The sequence below is a fragment of the Macaca fascicularis genome, chromosome 2, assembly GCF_037993035.2.
Source record: "Macaca fascicularis isolate 582-1 chromosome 2, T2T-MFA8v1.1".
NCBI lineage: Eukaryota > Metazoa > Chordata > Mammalia > Primates > Cercopithecidae > Macaca > Macaca fascicularis.
Window position 1 is genome coordinate 165,609,516 of NC_088376.1, and position 25,901 is coordinate 165,635,416.

General features: G+C 37.7%; 1 long non-coding RNA gene and 1 other non-coding gene across 3 annotated transcripts in view; both read right to left on the reverse strand.

The window, feature by feature from the left end:
- The window catches only part of LOC135969408 (uncharacterized), a 70,446-nt gene extending 45,084 nt beyond the window's left edge, over positions 1-25,362 (reverse strand). For both annotated transcript variants that reach the window (XR_010584652.2, XR_010584653.2), the window contains exon 1: positions 25,237-25,362. This is a non-coding gene — a long non-coding RNA (uncharacterized lncRNA). The remainder of the gene's footprint in view (positions 1-25,236) is intronic.
- Positions 20,368-20,474, reverse strand: LOC123571953 (U6 spliceosomal RNA). Its single transcript, XR_006696311.2, has one exon. It is a non-coding gene; the product is annotated as a U6 spliceosomal RNA (small nuclear RNA).
- Positions 25,363-25,901: the final 539 nt, after the last annotated feature.

A 25,901-nucleotide genomic window follows, 5' to 3' on the forward strand; every position in this document is an offset into this window, starting at 1 on the left:
TTTTAGTAGAGACGGGGTTTCACCGTGGTCTTGATCTCCTGACCTCATGATCCGCCCACCTCAGCCTCCCAAAGTGCTGGGATTACAGGCGTGAGCCACCGCGCCCGGCCACCATCTAGCTTTTAACGCCTGCATATGTAGCCTAATGTTCTGCCTCCCCTTAACCCCCAGCCCCTGACAGACCCTGGTTTGTGATGTTCCTGTCCCTGTGTCTATGAGTTCTCATTGTTCAACTCTCACTTATGAATGAGAACGTGTAGCATTTGGTTTTCTGTTCCTGTGTTAGTTTGCTAAGATTGATGGTTTCCAGTTTCATCCATGTCCCTGCAAAGGACATAAAGTCATTTTTTTTTTTTTTTTAGGCTGCATAGTATTCCCTGGTGTATATGTGCCACATTTTCTTTATCTGGTCTATCCTTGATAGACATTTAGTTGGTTCCAAGTCTTTGCTATTTTAAATAGTGCTGCAATAAGCATATGTGTGCATGTGTCTTTATAGTAGAATGATTTATAATCCTTTGGGTATATACCCAGTAATGGGATTGCTGGGTCAAATGGTATTTCTGGTTTTAGATCCTTGAGGAATCGCCATAATGGTTGGCGATTCGTCAAGGAAGACATTCCACAATGTCTTCCCCAATGGTTGCACTAATTTACACTCCCACCAACCGTGTAAAAGTGTTGCTATTTCTCCACAGCGTCACCAGCATCTGTTGTTTCTTGACTTATTAATAGTCTCCATTCTAACTCACAAGAGAAGCACTTATACCATTTTTTGATGAAGATGATGCCTAACAAAACTGTGACGAAAAGAAAAAAAATCAGAGCCCTAATGACAGACATATATTTTAGTTTCTTTGTAGATCACAAGTGAAATACTATAAATTAAATCCTATAATTTTAACAGTAAAAAATAGTTCTGGCAAACTCTTATAGCAAGTTTTGTGAAATCTCATGTTTCTGCTCTTTGGCAAAAATGTATGAGGAATCAATGTTTGTTTAGTCTTCTATAAGACAATATTGTATGAAAATATGAGAAAGTTAATTATTTTATTTATAAAAGCACCATTTTAGATGATTTGTTCTGCAAGAACAGCTTGCCGTTTTAGAGATCTGTTTCTGAATCTCGAGATCTCTCTCTTACAGAGACAAAATATAAAAGTTGCTCAGCATCAGATTTTCTAAAGAATCCCTGCTTCTTACTAAGTATTGACCTGTAGGAAAAAGGGCAAGGACTCTCTTTGAATATCTTTTATTTAGCTGTATTTCCTCTTCTCTCCACTTTCTGGTATGTAAACAAAGACAGAAAAATGAAGAGATAAAGCATAACCTTGATCTGGAGGGAAGTTTGGCAAGGAAGTATAAGAGCCCTCTCCTAGAGAAGAAGGAGATAGAAAAGAGTTTGCAAGAATAAGAACTTGAACAATGACCAATTTGAAAGCATATTTTAGAAAATACAACTATGATGCACTGGAATGAGTGGCCCTGGAGTTTGGAGCCCTGGAAGTAGGACTGATGAACTGCAATTTGGAATCCTCCTAACCCTCTATTTTTCCTGGACCCTACGTGCAATGTATTTGCAAATGGACTTAGCTTCATCTTCAAAAAAATAGACCCAACATCTGACTGTTTCTCACCATCCCAACCACTGACCACCTGGCCCAAGTTACCATCGCTGTCTTGCTTTGGAGGTTACAATGCCTTTTAACTGGTCTCTGCTTCCACATTTGCCCTTTATAGTGTAGTCCAGGGGTCAGCAAACTTATCTGTAGAGGGCTAGGGTGTAAAAATTTTAGGCTTCGGGAGCTGTCTAGTTTCTGTCACAACTACTCAACTCTGCTATTTCATCATGAAAGCAGCAATAGACAGGTAAATGAATGAGCATAGATTTGTTCCAGTCGAACTTTACAGAAATACAGAAATTTGAATTTCATATGATTTCCACATGTCATGAAATATTCTTCTTTTGATTTTTTTCAACCATCTAAAAATACAGAAAACATTCTCAGTTCACAGATTGTACAAAAATAGGCAGCAGGCCAGAGTGATCCTGTTAAACAGTTAATAAGTTCATATTATGCTTCCACTCAAAAATAAGGACAAAAATATTGATGATGGCTTACAAAGTTGTGTGTGATCTGTTCTGTTAGCTCTCTGACCTCAACTGCTGCTCTCCTTTCCCGACTGCACTCCAGCCACACTGTCTCCCTGCTCTTTTAAACTTATCAGTCATACTTCCACTTAGTCCTGTGCACTTTTTCTTTGCTTTGCTTGGAACATTCTTCTCTAGATAGCTGCTTGGTTTACTCCTTCCATTCTTCAAAACATTTCTCAGAAAAACTTCTCCTAATCACCCTTATTAAAATTGCCAACCAACTCTCTGAGGAGATACCCACTTTTGACTACCCTTTCTTTTTTTTTGTTTTTTTTCCGAGACCGAGTCTCGCTCTGTCGCCCAGGCTGGAGTGCAGTGGTGCAATCTCGGCTCTCTGCGAGCTCTGCCTCCTTTGTTCAGGGTATTCTCCTGCCTCAGCCTCCTGAGTAGCTGGGGCTACAGGTGCCCACCACCACGCCTGACTAATTTTTTGTATTTTCAGTGGAGACGGGGTTTCACCGTGTTAGCCAGGATGGTCTCAATCTCCTGATCTGCCCGCCTTGGCCTTCCAAAGTGCTGGAATTACAGGCGTGAGCCACTGTGCCCAGCCGATTATCCTTTCTTTTTATTAATGGTATTCCTTTACTAAGATACTCTACATTTACTTATGTTATTGTCTCTTTCCACCCAGTAGATGATAGCTTAAAAGTGGAATTGCATTTTTACCTATTTTTCTGTTTTGTTTACCTACATCAGAATCGGAAACACACTGAATAAATACTCAAGTAGTTGTTGAATAGACTTTAGTAAGCATGACTTATTGCAGAACTCAAGAATATGGTTCTCAATAAAGTTGTTTTATTAAAAATATGGATCTAAAGGTACTTACTATCTTCTGCCTAAGGTGACAACTGGTCCTACAGTTTGGGAGCTGGGGGAGTTTGGATAAAACAGACTTAAGAGGCCTAACATGGGGAGAGGAAAAGGGATGAAGATACTGAGTCTCACATTTTGCAGCCTCTGTATTTATAGGGCTTAGACCACTCACATAGCACTTGCCCAGTATTCGTTTATTCAACTGGAAGCATCCATTGGTTTGATTATCATATGCACTGCATTGACATCATCTGCAAAATATACAGAAAGCTGTTGCAGTGTCAGTGCAGATGTGGTCTGAGCCAGCCAGTCCCTTATGCCTCATATTACAGGGCGCTGACACTGTCAGAGCACCATTGTTGACCTTGTGGTGACAGGTGCTCACACTGCCATTGGCAAAGGGACTGGCAAACACACAGCTCTTATTTTTCGTTGATTTACTAATGAAATGAACTTGACGTAGTCCATGCAGCTTCACCACATGCTGCCAAATTTACTTTATTTGTCATTGAACATGGAGAGAGGGAGCATTCCTTCCTGTACCATATAGATCTATTCTCGAAATCTATGAAGGTTCCATTCTCACCTTTTCTAAGGTTTCATCGGGCTCAAGACTCCCTTTACTATTAATGTAATACTTTAACAAATTAATAAATAAAGACAAGTTTCTCTTCAATGATAAAATTTTTTTCTGGGAAAAGTATCGGCACTAGTGTAGAAAATGTAAAGAGGCATGGATGTGGAGGCAGAAGGTCCTGGTTTAAGTTCCAGCTCTGTCACATGCTTGCTTTATGACTTGAAAATGCTATTTAATATAAATGACAATGATAATAAATATCATTTATCAGGGCTTTATCATATGCCAAGTACTTTTTATGAATTATTTCCTTTCATCAACTCTCTGAGTTATGTGATAGTATCTTTATTTTACAGATGAGGAAACAGTCTTAGATTAAGTGACTTGACAAGATCACGTGGCTAGTAAGAGTCAGAATGTAAAGGACAGCTCAAGTCTATGTGATGTCACAGTCTTCACTATTAACTGCTCCCCTGTGTTAACACACCAAGGGTTTGTTTTTCTATATGTGCTAAGCTCTTCATTTAATCTTATTCAATTTTAAAATTTGGATGGTAATAATTTTCCTTATGCTAAGGTTTTGGTTTAGATAATTGTATTAGTCTGTTCTCACGCTGCTAATAAAGACATATCTGAGATTGGGTAATTTATAAAGGAAAGGGGTTTAATTGACTCACAGTTCTGTGGCTGGGGAGGCCTCAGAAAACTTACAATCATGGTGGAAGGGGAAGCGAACACATCCTTCTTCACATGGTGGCAACAAAGAGAAGTGCCAAGCAAAAGGGGGAAAAGCCCCTTATAAAACCATCAGTTCTCATGAGAACTCACTCACTATCTTGAGAATAGCATGAGGGTGACTAACTCCATGATTAAATTACCTCCTACCATGTCCCTCCCATGACATGTGGGGATTATGAGACTACAATTCAAGATGAAATTTGGGTGGGGACACAGTCAAAGCATATCAATAATGTATTCAGGTAGATTTTTGTTTTTGTCTTAGGGTTATTATTGATGTAGTTTTTCTTAAATATTAGGTACAGTATATATATGGGAAGCATTTTGTGACTGTCACTTTGTGGATTGAGGCTTATTTCATGCTACTAACAACAACAACAACAAAAACATACAAAATACAAAATCTGTCCACACCTCAGAGCACTGAACCTTCCAGAATAATTTAGATATAATAAGACCATGCAGAAATAGAATCATTTTTTGTATGTGTAAAATTAATCTAGGATAAAATACACAGAGAAGACTGGGTTTGGAAATAAGCCTTTTCCCATATTTTCTCTGGGCTCCTCTTTATAAAGCAATTCACATAGTAAGAAGTCATTTTTTTTCCCCACTTTCTCTTCCTTCCCAAGAGAGCATGGGCATCTGTGTCACTTTTCAATGGGCGATTCGGTCTTAATTATTCTTCAGACTATATAATGGACTCTCAAGTGACAAATACGGGGTATATTTACATACTTCTTATATGCATCCTGTGCAACCTCTCCTCACCACAAACATATTCACACTCACAATAATTCTTAGAGAAGAGTACCTGCTCACAACAACATAAAATGCCTTTTCCAGGCCGGGCGCGATTGTTCCTGCCTGTAATCCCAGCACTTTGGGAGGCTGAGGTGGGTGGATAATTTAAGGTCAGGAGTTCAAGACCAGCCTAGCCAACATGGTGAATCCCATCTCTACTAAAAAGAGGGCATGATGGCACGCACCTGTAATCCCAGTAGTTCGAGAGGTTGAGGCAAGAGAGTAGCTTGAACCCATGAGACAGAGGTTGTAGTGAGCCGAGATGACGCCACTGCACTCCAGCCTGGGTGACAGAGTGAGACTCTGTCTTAAAAACAACAACAACAAAATGCCTTTTCCAGTAAAATGAGTTTTTAATAACACCCAAGTGTGTGTTGATTTTTAATTTGTGCTCCCCCTTCCACCATCTTATTCATAAACTGTTTATAAGTTTCTCTGGGTAGCTTCAGGTAGTGGGGGTGAGCGGGAATGTTCCCAGGAAGAAATAGTTTATGTCTTATCACCATCCCTGTAGCCCTAACCATCCTGTCCATACTGATTATGTGACGGACTTTTGAAGTATTCCTTCTAAGCCAATAGATGATACCCTAATTACAGTCTCTTGGGGGCTTCCACCAGTCAGAACTATGTTGTAGGTGATTTTTTTTTTCCTGAGTACTTTGCTCTCTAATATTCTGTTGCACTTCAAGTGTTCTCCACTGTGACACTGCAGATTTTTTTTCATATCAAAATATATCTGCTTGCTTCCCATCTCCTTGGGGTCTGCCACTTTGCAGCTCTTGCTAGGTAAATCTTGTTTACTCATTTCTTATTTTGCAATGACTAACTAACTGAATGCATCCTTCTCAGGGAACCGTTACCTAATCCATCTAATGTTTGTGGTATTCAAAGCATGTGAGAAACCACTGAGGCAATATCATCGATTGGACATGACTTATGGTTCTCCTCGATAAGTCAGACGAATGATGTCTCATGTAACTCATATTCAGCATGGAGAAAGAGAGAGTTCATATTCTGTATTCACTGAGTAAATAATTATAACAATTATTGTAGAGGCCACAATTTAGCGATTTCTATTGAAGTCCTTGAAAGGAATATCTCACTTAATCCTCATGACAATAATATTAGAAAGACACTCTTATACCTGATGTAAATGACAAGTTGATGGGTGCAGCACACCAACATGGCACAAGTATATATATGTAACAAACCTGCACGTTATGCACATGTACCCTACAACTTAAAGTATAATAATAATAAATAAATTAAAAAAAAAAAAAAAAAAAAAAAAAAAAAAAAAAAAGAAAGACACTCTTGGTATTACCGTCCTATAAGCCAGGAAACTGAAAATTATCAAGATTAAGAAACTTAAAACAGCCAATGGGGAATAAAGCTTGGGTTGAGGTGAGAAATAAATGTTTGAAAAGGGAAATCTGCTAAATAAAGTAGAAGAGCTTTTGCTCAAGTTATTCCCTTTGCCCGGAATTCTGTTCCACTCTACGGTATTCCCCTGTATCCACCTGCAAAGTCATCAGCTCCTGTGGCTTGATTTAACTCCACCAGAGCAGAACTTCTGTATCTTTCTTTCTTAATCTCACTCTCTTTCTGCCCCCTATTGTATTCCCACAGGACTTTAACCTTATTTCTTTTAGAGCACTTACCACTTTGCATCCACAAGTATTATCTAAGCATTCATGAACAACAGAACTTGAGATCCTTGACAGGTGGAAATTGCCCCCTCCATTTTTACATACCTTTCAGAGGAGTTGATATTTAGCAGATGCTCTGTAAAACTTTGAATGAGTGAGAGAAATCATACCAAAATAGATTTTTTAATAGACAAAGACATAATGAAATAATTTGTTTATAGCTTCAGCCAGAATGCCTGGATTAAAGAAGGTCTGATACCATGTCTTCTTTAATGACTGGTTATGATTAACAAAAGGTATTTTAGTGGAGAAAATGCTTTCTCCTTCATGATGCGAATCGCTGCATTTTTTTCTTTTGTTGTGTCATTATTGATAACATTTTATCATTTCTTAGGGAAGCAATCAATTCCATTTCTATTGCTGCCCAGTTGGCTGCTGCAATTCTTATGCTGACCTCTCACTCTAAAGGTTCTACTTTGCATTAGGTCCTCTTCAGAGATAAACTTGCAAAGTGTTTGGTGATTAGATCAGGAGGCTGGTTTCAAGCATCCTATTTTTATCTTGATTGCCTGCCTTATTGTGTCACCTTGGACAAAACACTTAGTCCAGGTTTACATATAAAGTTTTTCACTTAAAAACTATGTCTCATGATAAATTCTTATTCAGACAGTAGAAAGCAATTTTCCTAAGTGCTTTACTTAATTGGTTTCCATCCACATATGATCTTCCAAGGCTGTACTTACATATCCCATCATGCAACATTGCCTCTATAATTCTCTACCTCTCAGGAAGGTACACGTCTCTGGTAATTTGTTTGTGGCTGCTGAGTTCATTCACTGATGCTTGCTCTTCATTCCCAGTGCTCTATCCTTTGAGGCAGACAACAATGTATTGCTTATTAAGAATATGGGTTGACCATATAAAAGTAACACAAGCAGTGCTCTAAATGTTCAGTTTCCTAATATTAGCACCCAGGTTTGAAATGTGGCCGGTGGAATATGCTCCCTTGAGTTAGAAAATAAGATCCTTATCTGATGAAGTAGAGGTTGGGAGGAGGATCCTAGTGGGGAGAGTCTCTCCTTTATTATTTTCTGATAGTGTAGTGGACAGTGAAAGATTTTCTGTGGAAGGCAAGAAGAGCCTGAGAGAAAGAAATGTGCTATCTGTCATGTGTTGTTTTTGCTATTTATATATGAGTTGAGTGCTGACTCAGCTAAGTATGTCTAATGAGGGGGCAAAAAACTGGGGAATTTGTGGTCCTCAAGGAGATGATAAATGCAAGAAACGAACAAGAACTTGGATTAATTTTCATCACCTGGCAGTTTTGTGAAAGACTTGTGTTGGGCTTAAACTTTAAGTGTTTTTTTTTCCCACTTGTTTGAAAAGGTTTCAGTGATACCCTGTGGTTCTTTTATGTCTTGTATTAGTCCATTCTCTCACTGCTATAAAGAAGAATGCGCAATTTATAAACAAAACAAATTTAATAGGCTCACTCTTCTGCTGGCTCTACAGGAAGCATGATGGCTTCTGGGGAGGTCTCAGGAAACTTTCAATCATAGCACAAGGTGAGGAGAAAGCAGGCACATCTTACATGGGCAGCCCCGGAGGAAGAGAGAGAAGGGGGAGGAGCTACACATTTCTAAACAGCCAGATCTCATGAGAACTCTATCATAAGTTCAGCACTAGGAGGATGTTGCTAATCCTTTGCAAACTGCCCCCATGATCCAGTCACCTTCCACTAGGCCCCACCTCCAACACTGGGGATTATAATTCAACATGAGATTTGGGTGGGGACACAGATCCAAACCATATCAAGTCTTTTTGTAGGTATTTGTCATTCAGTTGCTTGAATTAAGGGTCTATCCTGTAGTCAGAACATAACAAGAATGTCAAACTCCCGACCTTGGCTTCCAGTTTATTGGCAACAGCAGTGACTAGTGAGGACTGCCTCAAGCAGAGGGCAGAGAGAGAGATATCTGGGTTTTCAGATATATAATATCTTACTTTGACCATCTGATTTGCATGTGTTCAAATAAAGCAAATAAAATATTTTTTTCTTTTTTCCTAATACCTGGGATTATATGAAAAGAGGTGTTGTCAAGGATAGTCAGCCAAAAATCTATTTGTTTCTATGAGTATTTTCAACAAATGAGACTCAAAATGTTCCTCAAATATACCAAGAAAAGGTCCAATTTTCTGCTTATATGTTATAGTTCTTTTTAAAGAGGCAAGGGATATCCTGACTAGATTGATAATAATAGTAAATATATATACTGCTCCATGCTCTGGTATCTTAGAATGACCTTTAATACCACTTTTTATGAAAATGTTAAATATTTCACCAATTTTAGTTATTTGGGTCAACTAACAATATCATAAAATACATTCTGGTTCTGAGCTTGTCCTGAACCTTGAGTGGAACCAACTGGTATCTTTTGTCTCAGTTAGGTTGGTAGTCTCCTTGACTATACCTTGATTAACTCCTTTAATGTCTTTATTTCTGAAAGGTGATATTGAAACAAGCTCATTGGCACCTGTCAAATGTTTGACCTCAGAAGCTGATTGATGAGTCTATTTTTTGACTAATGGAGTTATTTATTCCTGATATGTATTTAATCCTGTTCTTCAACCTGATGGATGGGAAAGTATATTTACTTGAAAAGTGAAGAAACCCATGTGAGTTTTATTGATGGATAGAATAGGCATTATCTTGTGCATAGTTCAAAAGGAAAGATAAACTTTGATGGCTAAGTCAATGAGTTATGATTGGAATTGAACTTGTAGAATATCACTACTTAGTGAAGTGCTGAAACACATATATTAAATAAATAAGTAGAACACATTTTCTGAAACTGAAATGTCTTTGTTAAATAAATAAAGACAATATCTTTCTCTCTAAAGAAATGGCTGATGAAACTTGTATGATGTTTTAAAAGTAGATATATAAATGCGATATACATTTTAATTTTAATTTTGTATTTAAAATATAAGGTACCAAAATAATTTCCTCCCTACTTTTACCTAAAAGAAAGTAAACTGCTTTTTTACCATAGGAGAGAGGAAAATCATCTATCTATGCTATATTCATATAATAATCTCTCTCCAAGTGATAATGGAGGCTGTAATATTGAAAGAAAATATACTTCCTATTTTCCTTCAATAAAAAGTGATCTAATGGGTACACAAGAAATTGTGATTTTTCTGCTACAAAGTTATGAGTTCTTTGAGGGAGTTAATTTGAGGAAGAGTTATTGTAACAGCTAAGGGGTGTTTTAAGAAAAGATTGACTTTGGAACTTGAATAACATTAATTTGAACTAGCAGAATACAAGATAAGGGAGATGGTTGGGATTAAATCTCAGACTAATTTTTAATAGACCAAAGGATTTTAAACTTTGTTAGACATTAGTAAGCCAATAGCTGTGCTTGAGATTAATGTGATCAGAGTTATAGTTAAGGAATTTTAACATATGGCATTTTGTAAGTTAAATTAAAAATGGATATTGACCATTTTTGCTTTGAGTGAAAAATAAAATTTAAAAAATAAATTATAAAAATGGGGAGATCTTGGAAGCAGGAATGAAAGTTGTTGGATGATTAAAATAATCTAGGTAATGGTTCATGAGGTCTGAATTTGGGTGATAGGTGTGGAGTACAGAATTAGTGAGAAACTGCAAGTGGGTAGAAATTTGGCAGCTGATTGAATGGAGAAAGCAAAGAGCAGAAGTCAAGGATGACTCAGAGCTTATGACTCTGAGTAATGAGTTGTTAGTTGTAGTAAACTTCTCGTAGCAAAGCTGTAAGAGATTATTGGTTCACTATGGCCTATCCTACACATTGGGTATCATAAACATGCAGGCATTCCCAATGAGCTGATAGGTAGATGTTACTTGAGGTGAAACAATTTTTTTTCTTAACTTCTGTGGCAGATAGAGCTTATCTCCAAATTTCTACAAATAGCTTCTGATGCAAAATCTTCCAGAACTATTTTCTAAGGTGTTTTATATGTTCTGTCTCTGAACACTTTAAAAAATGTTTTAAAAGTTTTTTTAAAGATAGGTTTAAACAAGCTTCAAGACAGGTGTATATGGATTTTTTAAAGGCTAGAGGGAAAGTGAGAAATCACTTAATTTAAAGCTTCATCCTGAAGTTGTGGGAACTGAAGCCTAGAGAGGTAAAGAAAAGTAAATGCCTACAATCACTCAATGGCAGAAATTAGCTCATGGCTCCTGACTTCCAGTCTTGTACTCTTTTCAGAGTACACACAGTGGGTTTAACTATATACAATTGAAATTTTTATAGGTTGACAAATTTTAGAATATTAGGAATAACAATCTGATAGCAAAACACTTAAACAGGATAAAACATGTACACAGATAGAAATTTCTCTACTAAGAAGTGGTCCATCTACATATTTACTTCGGAAGTTTTTTCAGTGACAAGTGGTGGGCAGAGATTAAAGTCGCACTAGAAATCTGGGAACTAAATAAATAACATTGATGGCACATTTATTTGGAGAACACTAAGCAAGAAGGTGTTTCAAGCACATTAAAACTTGAGAAAAGCAGAAAGGATCATAGACATAAAGTGTTTAGGATCATAGACCCAAAAATACTAAAGTAAAATTCAACCAGTGTATGTGGAAAACATAAATTTTTTAAAAGGGTATATGGAATAAGAAATCAAAGGAAGATTAATGTCTACTGCAGAATAAAGCCAAAATGCATATTGTTGTATAAGTATGCTAAGACCAGTGCTCAGTAGGCCATAGGTGAGTACCCAATTCACAAACATGGTTAGAACTTTGTTGTGTGGGAGACTAAACCAAAGAAATGGCAAGATTAGTAACTTGATCCTGACATCAGAACTGGAAGCAGAGGCCAAACACTGAAGGATAAAGAGGCTAAACAACTGTGGCTTCTTGGTAGAAACTTGCAGTTTTATGTTCCTTAATAACATGTTTATGGATAAAGGGATAGAAGTAGTACCTGCTTTTTTGATCAACATACATTTGTACTGTAGATGTCTGTATATTATTTATGTATGCATTATGGAGAGATTGGGGGAGAAAGAGAGATAGAGAATAGAAAGGGGGGCAAAAGAACGGAGTAAGGAAAGGAGACAAGAAAAGAATGCAAGCTAAAGAGACAGAGAGAGCATATGGCTGAGAATGAGGATGTGAGAGAGAAGCTTGATTTTCTTGTATCTACAAATAAATACATATTTTGAAACATGCACTGTTCATTCAATGAACATTTATTATGTACCTATTTAGTGCATTGTTGGTCTCTTTTGATCCTAAAAGAAGCAAACACAAATTAAACAAAACAAAAACTAAAAAACTGACAGGTGTATACCTTGATGTTACAGATCAGGAAAGTAAGTCTCAGAAAGGAGAAGTGATATGTACAAATTCACATGTCAGTGAAGGACAGAGGTTTTCTTTAATACAGTAATTCTTTGCCACTGAGTCTATCCCAAACGAAGTGCTCAGATTTATAAAAGAGAATAAAACATGACTGGGCGCGGTGGCTCACGCCTGTAATTCCAGCACTTTGGGAGGCTGAAGCGGGCAGATCACGAGGTCAGGAGATCAAGACCATCCTGGCTAACACGGTGAAACCCCGTCTCTACTAAAAATACAAAAAATTAGCCGGGCGTGGTGGCGGGTGCCTGTAGTCCCAGTTACTCGGGAGGCTGAGACAGGAGAATGGTGTGAACCCGGGAGTGGAGCTTGCAGTGAGCCGAGATCACGCCACTGCACTCCAGCCTGGCCGAAAGAGCGAGACTCCGTCTAAAACAAAACAAAACAAAACAAAACAAAAAACCAAACAAAACAAACACAAAAAATAATAGAATATATTGTAGTCAAACACAATGTAAACCACTGGTGGAGCCTTGGGACACAAGGAGCATGACCTGGCGCTGGTGAAAGAGAAAAATCCCATAGGGGTTTGTTTCAAGACCTGCAGACCAGCCCTGACTTTTCTAGAACTTTGCATCTGACTGGCAGAAAGGAAGCCTTCCTCAAGTATAGAGAAGATATGATGCTGCTCTCATTCTTCCAAGAAGTAATTTCTCTTATAAGAATAATTTCTCTTATAATTGCCCATGGAACTGATTCACAAGCACTACACTGGGTATGGATTAGAAGACCAGAGCATTAATCATGGCTGCACCAGTAATTAGAGGTGTGACCCTGGATACAGCTTCTCATGTCTCTGAGGCTTGGCTTACTTATTAAAAAGATTGGGCTGAAGGAGTTTTAATGTCCCTGCTAGCTCCGAAATGTTGAGAGTTTGAGAACACGGATACCTCTTCCTGTGAAATCTTTTGAAGTCTTATGAACTGATGCTGACTGAAAAGAGGCTGCTGATAGCGAGTGTTTGGCATTCACAATGGCCGCCTGATATCTGCCCATCCGTGTGTATGTTTGGAGATTTCCATTCCCCTTCTAACCACATTTTACGTCTCAGTGAAGAGATTATTTCCACTACTGGAGAGGAAACTGACTTTCTCAGCTTCCCGGAACTTCAGCTGTGGCATAAGCTACATTTGGGACCTACATTTTGGGAAGAAAAGATCCCACGGCCACTGGCTATGCTTTAAGACACTTTGAGAAGCAAGTGGTGCAAGTTCTCTCTCTCTGGAAGCAGACTTTTTTTTTTCCCTCATCAGAACCAATTCTAAGGTGGTTTGGGGCATTTTCTTTTCCCGTAACCTTGATCTTTGTTCTCCAGTTCTGTCACTAATTCTGTAAACTACTGAATTTATTTTTAATACTTCACCAGATCTTATCCTTCAAGGCCTTACTTTAAGTTTCATCACCTACTTTTTTCAGATCACTTGAATATACATATCCTCAGAAGTTTAAAAGTACTCATTTTTTTGGTCAAGTAGATGGGTAATTCTTAATTGTATCCTGTTTTTTTGTATTGTTATTTAAGCGATTAGACTTTTAGTTCTGCAGGTCAAGTTGTTTCCCATGGAATCTAGTAGAATGTTGTTATTTATTTATGCCTCAACTTTTTGAAAAAGGACCTATATCACTTATTGATCAGAATAATGCAAACACATCTTTTTATTTTTATTTATTTATTTATTTATTTATTTATTTATTTATTTTTGAGATAGAGTCTTGCTCTGTCACCAGGCGGGAGTGCAGCAGCGCGATCTCGGCACACTGCAAGCTCCGCCTCCCGGGTTCACACCATTCTCCTGCCTCAGCCTCCTGAGGAGCTGGGACTACAGGCACCCGCCACCACGCCCAGCTAGTTTTTTGTATTTTTAGTAGAGACGGGGTTTCATTGTGTTAGCCAGGATGGTCTCAATCTCCTGACCTCGTGATCTGCCCGCCTCAGCCTCCCAAAGTGCTGGGATTATAGGCGTGAGCCACCGCTCCTGGCCTTCAAACACATCTTTAGTCAGGAAATGAGGCAATCCATGTGAAACTCCCAAGTACACTTTTTGAATTGACGGATCCGTTTGTTATACTCTTCAAAAAGTTTCAACACTACCCTCAGCTCTTGCTACCTCATTTTGTTCTTTTGACCCTTAAGTCTTAGTTATTCCTTATGACATGGTAAAGATTGGACAATAAAACTAATTGTGACACTACTCAACAGAGAAAAGCCTGTGATGAATAGCATCAGGGGCACCTCGTGAAGAATTGCACTTTAAACATAAAAGGTTGCAGATGAATTGAGGAAAGGAAAAAAAATATGAAAAAGAAAATGGAAAAAGCAACTCCAGGGAACTTATTAAAGAAAATACACTTATATAACTTGACTTATTGAAAAGAGAAGCTGGATATGATTTTTCAAATAGGTATGAACACTTAAATGCAAATAAAATAAACCAAATTAAATAGAAAAATTCTTTTACTCAGCACAAGGGGGCAGAGTTAGCTCTTACGGAGAAATAAAGTGTCCTCAATACAAAGCCAACGGCTTAAAACAGAATCTCTTCGCAAACTAGAAGACTCGAGTAGTAAAAAAACAGCACTGTGAAATTCCACACCACCTTTGCCTTATACCTTCCCCTGCCCTCCATTATCAGAATTCTCAGACCACCCCCACAAAGAAATTGTTTCTGATCCTGATTTACAGCAGGGGAGTTTGAGGCACACAGAAATTATTATCTGACTGAATTTGTATAAAAGTAGATCCATGATTTTCTGACCATAAACTTCACCATTTGTGCAAGAGAATAATCTGCCTTTCTCAGATGGGTGTCTAGAGACAATGGATTGTGTAGCTATGATCCTTGGCCTATAAGAGTTAGCCACTTAATGCAGAGGGCAGAACAAACACACAAAAAAGCCTCTATTATCCATGCACTAGGAAGACAATAGCTTAACTGGCACACGTGGAAGAAACTGTGTGTCTACACTTACATCTCTATCTCTGTGCATGTTTATGAATTTTATACACCTATGCAAACATACCTGACTAATAGGATTAGTCTGGAATGTTTTCCAAAAAATGAACTTTGAATATAATTTCAGAAGACAGTGAGAGACACAGTGAGACCAGAGCCAACTCATCCTCCCAAAGTAGGACAGCAGTATTGTTCAGCCAGGCATTTTACACCATAGCATCTTGTCTCACTGTTTTGCCATCACTGCCATAAGGGCTCCGAGGAGGTAAGGAAGCTTATCCAGTGCTCCTGATTTCAGATTATGCCCTTAAGTCCACTGAGGTTCATTATCCCAAACACTTGTTCCTAATACCTTCACAGCTTTTCATACTTTTGTCTCTACTTGAATTTAAAAATTTATTAATATAAGAAGACTAGATTCTCCTGTGCACCAACCTACAGAGCTTTAGTGCTTGCGTTCTAAGGAGTCCTGCAGCAACACTCCGATCTAATGAAGCATGTCCACTGATATACAATGCACTTTGTTTTAAAATATGGTTTCCTTCAACATTTTTCAAGCCCTGAAGACAACCTACGAGCGTCTGCTGAGACTTAGCAGCTGACTAGTTTCACTCCCTTTTGATGTGGGGTCGAGTTTAAATTGAGCTACGGACAGTCATACTGGAATGCAACAGCATTTTATTGCAAAATGGATTGTTTTGAATGGTTTATAATGCTTTATACCAGGTAAAGCAGAAAAACAGAAAATGAAATGGAGCATATCATCCATGAGAGGCAGTGGGTTATCATACTTCCACAGTGAGATGCCTCCGTCCTCTCAATCTCACCCTAATACCTCTTCCCTTTCCACTCCTTTCCATACACATATACCAGAAGAACAATTTTTCCCTCCACAAAGAAGGATGGCCTTAAGACCTTTGGCGAAAGGGTCAGCATATCAGATCAAGTAGCAATCCTGCCAAACCTGTGAATCATTAGGCCTTTGTGACTAAGGAGCATTGCAAACCATGGGCCATACCAAGTGTGAACCAGAATTGCTACCTAGGCTATGGAGGAACATGGAAAATAAAGGAGGGAGAAGAAATGAGACTCCTATTTCCTAGCATTAGCATTTTCCAAAACAAAACCCAAGATATGAATAAAGTGACTCATGCCTTTTAAATCAAAGTAGGATTTTGTTGAAAGACATGTGAGTGTAGAGACAGTCTAGCCTGTGCAGTTCAGAATGAGTAAAGTTACGTGCACATGTTGTCAGCCAGCGGCAGGGAGCCAGAATGAAAAACAGAGTGAGGGGGAAAGGTGTGAGATACTTAATCTTTACTAAATTATCTCAGAATCATCTTAGATTTCATGGATGTAGGATGACTCACTTTCTGCCACAGTGCCAAGGGGCAACTTTGAGAGACAAATTATAAACGATGGGATTGCTAATAAAGGTAAGGAAAAATGACACTCTGATATTGGCAGAGATGTAAGGGAAACAGTATAAACTCAAACTGAGAGATATGAAAAAGCAGCCCTAGGTATCCTAGGATATACCAATACTAAAGCAATGAATTAAAGCAAAACAAAAGAAAAAAGAAAAAAGAATGGGATCACTCTCTTTACAGAAACTGAAAATAGAAGCAAGATATACCCACTTATGTTCTATATTTTAAAACAACAAATTCTAATATCTTTGATGATAGAAACTTTGTCTTCTTTGTCAGCTTTTTTAAAAATATTAGCCCTCAAGTTAATCCCATGAGTTAGTTTGGGTTATCTCAGAAACAGATGCCAAGACAGAATTACAAGTACAAGAGATTTATGGTAGGAACTGCCAGCGTTGGATAAATGGGGGAAAAGGAGGTATAGGCAGGGAAAGGCTTCAGATTGCAATGCTGAAAGGAGAGAAGAAAGAAAGGATTTTGTAGGAAGAGTCACAGACTGCAGCACAGTTCTTAGAAAGATCTCAGTCAGGTGGATGGAAAAGCAAAAGTGACCTGTTACAGAAATCCAATAGGAATGGGTCAGAATCAGTAGCCCTGCTGGGACCAGGCATTGACTGAGGGAAGCCTGGTAGGAGGGTGGCCTTGACAAGAATGTGCAATTGACCCAAAGGGGCAGCAACCAGGAGTCTCTGTCAATTCTTCTCTCCAAAAGCTCAGGTTCTCCAGAAAGGGCATCTGAATGACACACATCTGTGGCCTCTGTACAAGTGCTCATTACATTTTGGTTGAATCCATTAAGTCATTTACAGCCAATGTCCAAATCTAATCTTCCCGCATACCTGCACACACAGTCCTTATATTCTCTACTGTCATCATATGTCACCCATGCCTTTTAATGGCCGCTATCAGCTATGGGATTTCACTTCTAAACAAACATAAGTGGTATAAGTGTTGCGATGTAATCCATGCCTGGAACCTGCCCTTGGGGTGACCCCGTAGAGTAGGAGACAGTCCCATGTTCTCCTACCTCTTCTGAGACCTTGGTTCATCAGTTCTTACCTTATTTTCACATATATTTTTAAAGATATTGCTCCCTTACTTTCTGATTATAATTATGCTCAAATTCTCTTTACATTGTTTAAAAATCCCCAGTCCAATCACACTTTATACTGTTATTCTATTGTACCCCTTAAATGTGGAGTTACTCTGGGATCAGTTTTTACCCATGTTCTATTCTCTGTCAGGTTTCAAAAGTCTTTCTAGACTATTTCTTACTCTTCTTCCCCAAGCCAAAATGCATTAGCTGCCCAACCTTTCTCTGCAGGCCTATGGAAAGACTATGGCTGTCTGTCAAATAAGTCTTCCTATCCTTTTCCTTTTTTGTAGTCTTTGGTTTTCTTATTCCTTCTACCCAAGTGAGCTGTCCAGTTCTTTGAGGGTTGATACTAAGAGTCTAAACTATTTCCTAAATACAGAATGAGGCCTGGCCCATGGTAGTTCTCAATTAAGGTTTGTTGAGTGAATACTAAATACAAATCAATTGAAGCAGAATATGGTTTGGTGATAGTGAGGAATGAAGAAATCGATTGAAACAGAACAATAATTTCCGTTAGAGTAGATTTCTTAAATAACATAATTTGTCTAAATGTAAGGTTGAGTAATGCTGGCAGCAAATTATCATGCCTTGCTTTTGCCAGTAGGAAGTGGACAGGATAGAAACGTGCTCCTATCTGGACAGAATACCACTGTGACTGGGCACCCTCACCTTTTCTCATTTATTAGAGGGGATGGTATGTAGTTGATGAAAATATCCAAGAAAAATAAGAGAGCTTGGCTTAAAGGAAAAGTTATTAAGACTCAAGGTCACTCATTAAGATCTGAAGCAAACCATGTGACGGGGACACAAATATCATCTGAGCATGAAAATCTATATTCATTCAGGGAAAGAAGGGGTCATATAGTATTGTTAATTCATTGCCAGTGTTTGTTTATACAAAGTACATTGAATTTGCAAATCAAAGTAAATTTAGAGGTGATTTAGAACAAACAGGAATATTTTTTTGAACTCAGAGAAGTGATACCCCAGAGGACAAATTGCCCCTCAGCTTTGACTGCATTTGATTATGATGTAAAATATTCTTAATCAAAAGAGATGGTTCTCTACATATAAAATCGGGGTTTTAAATTTTTTCTTAAGACTTTGAAGCATTACCAGGCCTAACCCTAGTACCAGGAACAAAGACTTGTTTGTGGTAGAAACTATCCTTTAATGAAATGAAGGCACAGAGCTTGTGCAGCTGAAAGTAGACTGAACCAAGGAATGTAGCCTCTGGGTGTACAAGAGAAAGCCACAGGCAGTTATCTGGCTGAAGGTCAAGTAAGTCTTTCCTTGCCCCTCCACACATGCAGGAAAGAAAGGGAAGAGAAAAATCTCTCTTGCCCCCAAAGTAATACTTTTCCTTTCTTTCTTCCTTACTCCTTTCCCTTCTTCCCTCCAGGACTCTGACTGTATCTAGAGGTGAAAGGATCTGACCCTGAGAAAAGAACTTTATGTCTTCAGGACCCCAGTAGTTCAGGAGCATATTAGAGATGAGGGCCTGAAACTGAAAGAGTGATAACTGTTTTGTTTTGTTTTAGTAATTTAATGGAGACATTCTCTCTCACTCTGTCTTACTCTGTCTCTCTCATCTCTTTCGGTCCCTTATTATCTGTCTCTTAACTTTTTTTTTTCCCATAAACAACCTTAATCTGATAAGCAAATAATGATTGCTCAAGGTGTGCAGGAGGAAACAGGTGAGGAGTGTAGAGAAGGATGTACATTTCTCTCTTAAGACTGAACATCATCAGTCTTCTTAATTCTCAGTTAGTGAAAAAAAAAAAAAAAAAAAAAACTCATGGTAGGTTCACAGTTGTCCCTTCTCTAATTCAATTCAAATCCAAATCTACTCGTTTGTCTTGGATATGGAATCTCTCATAATTACCGCAGGTTTTTGTTTGTTTGTTTGTTTGTTTGTTTGTTTTTAATAAGAATTGCACCTGATTGTATTTATGGTTCTCAACTCAGGATATATATTAGAATTATTTAAGAAGCCTTAAAAATTCTGACTTTCAGACCACTCCAATAATGAATTCAATCAGAAACTCTAGACGTGGGACCCAGGCATTTGTACTTTTCTTTTTTTTTTTCTTTTTTTCAGTGTTTAAGTTCTAAGGTACATGCACGGGATGTGCAGGTTTGTTACATAGGTAAACGTGTGCCATGGTGGTTTGCTGCACAGATTAACCCATCACTTAGGTATCTAACCCAGCATCCATTAGCTATTCTTCCTGATGCTCTCCCTTCCCCTAACCCCCGCAGAGGCCCCAGTGTGTGTTGTTCCATGTGTTCTCATCATTCACCTCTCACTGGTAAGTGAGAACATGCGGTGTTTGGTTTTCTGTTCCTGTGTTAGTTTGCTGAGGATAACAGTTTCCAGCTCTATCCATGTCCCTGCAAAGGACATGATCTTGCTAGTTTTAATGGTTGCATAGTATTCCATGGTTTATATGTACCACTTTTTTAAATCCAGTCTATCATTGATGGGCATGTGGGTTGATTCCATGTCTTGGCTGTTGTGAATAGTCCTGCTATGAACATATGCATGTATGTATCTTTATAATAGAATGATTTCTGTTCCTTTGGGTATATACCTAGTAATGGGATTGCTGAGTCAAATGGTATTTTTTGCTTCTAGATCTTTGAGGAATTGTCACACTGTCTTCCACAATCGTTGAACTAATTTTCATCCCCATCAACAATGTAAAAGCATTTCTTTTTCTCAAAAACATGGCATGCTTCATTAATCTGCATGTCATCTTTGTGCAGGGGGCATGCTAATATTCTCTGTATTGTTCCAATTTTAGTACATGTGCTGCCAAAGCAAGCACTATATTTTTCAATACTTCAGACAATTCCAAAGTGTGGTCCAAGTGGAGGACCACTGTTTAGGGTCAGAGTTTAGGGTCATCTCAGCAAACAGACACACAATATCCTAAGGTATTCATCTCTCAAACACATACTTTGACTTACTAGCAGAGTAAAACTATGAAAAACATGTCAAGTTAGACTTTAAACATTTAGCTTTCTATAGATATGAACATGAAAACATGTACAAAAATGCCACAGTAAAATTAAACCAATTAATGCGTTACTGGGCAAGGACTAGTAAAAGTGTACTTTAACAAAGCGTTCGAATTATTTGTGTCCACATGGTGAGTATAATATTGGCTATGACATGGACTGAGAGTATATTTTTATATTAAATTGCAGTACTAAGGAGCTGTTTAAAAAATCAACTTCTGTTATGGTGCTATGCTTGGATAAGAACATAAATGATTGACAGTTTTGCAGGATCATGCTGAAAAATCCCACCCACTTCAAGATAACTAAAACATGAAGTAGGCTGTAAGTGGAAGTGTCTGGAGAATTACTTTTTTTTTTTTTTCCCCTGACAAGTGATGTATAGGATTTGATTTTTGGGGAGTAGTAATTTGTTTCCAGTTTTGGTTAACTCTAAACTATCCATGACCATAGACCTCAGAGACTCCATATCGTTACTTGATTTTTCTCGTTTACATATGCTACAAACGTATTTATTTACTGTGGGTTCATTACTGAAGAACAAAGATAAATAAAAATACAGCTTCTCCCATCAGGTTGCTCACAGTGTAAGGCATTACTTCTCAAAATAGAGTCAGAATTATTCTGGTGCTGTGAAAATGTAGATTCTCTGTGATTCTAAAGATTCTGACAAAAGTTTGCAGTAGAACCCAGGAAGCTTCATCTTTATGGACTTCCACATGGATTTAGTGGAAGGATTTATAATGTGAATCTTTTTGGAAATGACTTTGGTGTTCTAAAACTATCTGTGGTGAAGAATCCATTCTCAATTTTTTGTTTGTTTGTTTTTTGATGTTATGAATAAAGCTGCTGTGAACATTCAAAAAAAAATTTGAATGTACAAGAGACTAAGTAAAATCTATTAAAACGCCAGGTGCAGTGGCTCAGGCCGATAATCCTAGCACTTTTGGAGGCTGCGGAGGACGGATCACGAGGTCAGGAAATCGATTCCATCCTGGCTAACACGGTGAAACCCCGTCTCTACTAAAAATACAAAAAATTAGCCGGGCGTGGTGGCGGACGCCTGTAGTCCCAGCTACTCGGGAGACTGAGGCAGGAGAATGGTGTGAACCAGGGAGGTGGAGCTTGCAGTGAGCAGAGATCGCGCCACTGCACTCCAGCCTGGGAGACAGAGCAAGACTCCGTCTCAAAAACAAAAAACAAACAAACAAACAAAAACTAATAAAAAATAATTTATAAGGAAAAAAGCAATAAAGGGAAAACATACAAAATACAATCTCTGAATTTCATTATTAGATTCAATAAACATAAAATTACTGTGTGAAAAAGTTTTTAAATGCCTGCTCTTAGTTTTTGTACTTACTCTGTTACAGACTGATAATTTGCAGACTGACACTGATCCACACACCAAACACTGAGTACTATTATTTCCAATTTTTGTTCAGAATAGCACTAATTCTGTGAAATGCCAATAGGCTAGAAACCAGAGAGAAAGAGTCAATGGTCAATTAAGTTTGGGAAACTGTCAGATAAATAAAATTTCCTTACAATAAAAGATCTTAAGGCCGGCGCGGTGGCTCAAGCCTGTAATCCCAGCACTTTGGGAGGCCGAGACGGGCGGATCACCAGGTCAGGAGATAGAGACCATCCTGGGTAACACGGTGAAACCCCGTCTCTACTAAAAAATACAAAAAACTAGCCGGGCGAGGTGGCGGGCGCCTGTAGTCCCAGCTACTCGGGAGGCTGAGGCAGGAGAATGGTGTAAACCCGGGAGGCAGAGCTTGCAGTGAGCTGAGATCCGGCCACTGCACTCTAGCCTGGGCGACAGAGCGAGACTCCGTCTCAAAAAAAAAAAAAAAAAAAAAAAAAAAAGAATCTTAAAATGTCTACTATACCAGTTTGTTTGTAAATGCAACAGAAAGATAGCATATGGGTTTTCCTAAAATTATTCAACCATGCATTTGTTTCCAAGAGCTGATTAACAACCCTAAGAACCCAGTCTTGAGTTGAACACAGTTAAGGAGATGCTGATCTAGATAACTTTCCTTATTTTACCATTGAGGAAACAGAAACCTACAGATGTCAGGTGACTTGGCTTATAGTCAAACAACTATTACATTTACCAGTTCACTGAATAATTAATCTAATTAAATTTATTTATAATAAATTAAGCAAAAATTTAATGAGTATTTATTTATTAGGGTCAGGTACTCTACCAGGTGTCTCGGCTTCCAGATTTATCATTGGAATCTTTTATACACATGAAATGCGTCACCATCTACCTCAGGAACTCTTGGTTCTCATTTTTCTGCAGACACATGTATTCCTGTGTTGTTTACTTTGTGTGCTTCAATCGTTCTTTCTAAGATTTCCCTGCTGTTTATAACTGAGGACATTTTTCTGGATGAGGTTGGCCTAATCTTAGCCAACTTTGTTAAGACTGAATAATCAAGCAATCTGGTAAAAGATTGGCATATTTATTTAGTTTTGTTTTTATTTCAACGAATATTTGCATAGCAGTTACTAAGCGTCCATTTTTTCAGCTACTACTGGCCAAACAACGTTCTTAGCATTTTACATGTACTAACTGATTATACTTTAAATGAAGGATTTGATTATTTTTATTGGACTTATTTGGAGATCAGGAACATGAGACATGGAAATATTAAGTGGCTTGTCCAGGGTTATAGAGCTTATATCTGGTAGACTTAGGATTCAAACTCAAGCAGTCTGGTTCCAGAGTTCATATTATACCAGGTAGAATTGTACATCCACTTTATGAGAATAGCAAGTATACTGGTTTAAAGTAATAGGAAGTTACCCAAATGAGCAAGAATTATTCTGAAGAATTCAGGGTTGTAATGGAAAGGGATCTTAATGTTCAGATAAATGATTTTCCTTTTCCACTGTAATTCATCTGGATGAGAAACTGTTTTCTTCAGGAATATGACAGAGAGGATTTTCAAAGACAGTGAAAATTGTGTAGACCTATTATCTTAAAGAAGAATGATCCTTAAAGATGATCATAACTAGAGTTCTTAATTGCATTTTAGAAGTAGGAACAACTGTAGATTTTCTGTAATAAAATAATGGTGGGATTATCTACATGTACTGGGAGATGGTTTAATAAACAGAATCGTCTTAAAAATGTTCTACTATGATTTTTTGCCATTTATTCATTAAAAACAAGTTATTGAGTATCTATCATGTGCTACGTAGTATGAAAAGTGCGAGGGATACAACACTGACTAAAACAAGTTGTCTGCCTCCATTCACATCAGTCTGCTGGAGGAGAAAGCTTTAAAACACAAAATTAAACCAACAAATGTGCTGCATAGTACTGTTTATCTGCACAGTAATTTATTATGAAGCAATATATAACAGCATATTCTTCAATATAATATTTTTGTGTGTGTTCCCCCAAGAGAATCATGACTTGTAGGTTTGAGAATCACTACTCTGGTTTCCACTTTCACTTTATAGATCAGCATAATGGATACTCTGGAGTTTATGACTCATCTCGTTGAAGATGTGGTGGAACCAGGGATGGCCTTCATGTCAACAGATTCTAAATCAATGGTTGTTTTTTATATTTCTGACTTGTGGAGTCATTTTTGTTTCATCTTACTATCCACACAATTATGAGCTAATAGAAGATAGCTAATTCCTTCTCTTTTATTTATTATGAAAGAAAATGTTTTGATTTAGAGATGTTTACTGTAGGCCAAATTTTCATTTTCAGCATTCTACCTTTATATAAATTGATACATGGACAGTATATTTTTACGTAATTGTTCATAGGTTATATATTTTTATCTTTCAAATGAATCAAGTATCAACATGTTTAAGATTAATTTTATGACTAAGAACTCTTTATTAAAAAACTAAAACATTATCAATAAAAAAAAAATACATTTCAAAGAAGTCACTTTTGGCCTCCAAGCCTTATTCTTGGTCCCCTTTCTACCTTTCTAGATGTAGCCACTGATCACATAAGTGAGTTTAATATGAGTTCTCCGGGTTATTTTCCGTATGTCCATATGCTTCTGTTATAACTATACCTCTATGGTAACCCCAGAAAAAACACTACAATTTCTTAATATGGTGTTGTACTGAAAGTATCTTTTAGCCATTTGCTGGTTTTACAGTAGAATATCAATTTATTTTATAAGACAATAGATCTACCTTGTTCTTCCTAACTGTTGCATAGTGTTTCACAGTTTGGATGTAACACAGCTTATTCGACTGTCCAAACAATTCCTGATTATAAACAATGCTACAATGAATATCTCTGTAGAGCTTTTTTATACATTGAATAAAATTTTCAACCTGTCAACTGTAAGCCTAACAGGAACAAGGCAGCCACATTTCTAACAAGCAGTCAGTAACTCAGCACAGGCTATCAAGGCAGAAATTACCTGCCGTAAGATGTTAACATTTTGCTCTCATAGGTCAGCTTCATGGAAGTAACATGCAATGCTAGGATAGTAGCAAAAACAAAAGAAATTGGCATATAGTTAATGAATAAATACAACTTAGTCCAGAAATATTTACCAAAGACTTGCCTACCTGACGCCAGGGTTTGTGTTACAGGTAAGGAAAAACAATGGTGAACAAGACACAGATTCTTCTTTCAAGGAACTCACAATCTTAAGGGAAAGAGAAAGACATATAATTAAAGTTTATTTCCTTATGTTGTTCAAGTCTTTTTGTAGGGATATGAGTAGGGTAGCGTGAGGCCTTACTGGAAAACCTCCTGAAAGGGTAGGTGTGTCTACTAAGTCTTTTCAAGGTGTGACTTCTCACTTGAGAACTGAAGGAGGACCAGAAATCGCAGCCAAATGCTGGGGGTGAGTTGGGAAGGACATTCCAGGGAGAGCAAACTGCATGTGCAAACACATAGAAGACAGAGCTATGTGTAAGTGGGAGTAAAAATAGCTTAGTGTTTACTACTAGAGTGTAAATATTAAACTATGGTATGAAATATGAGAGATATACAAACTGTTACAAATGCATGGTCTTTATTTTAGTATTATAATTTTGATTACATCCACCAAAATATATTTTATTCCTTTTGTAGTAACCCACTCATATTTAACATTATAATTCAATGCACACGATCCTTAGTCATTTATTCAATATTTAACAAATATCTACTGAGTCATGACTTAACGAAAGGTGATATCTTGGATGTTAAATTCATATTTCACTCAAGGGAAGAAAGATATTCTTAA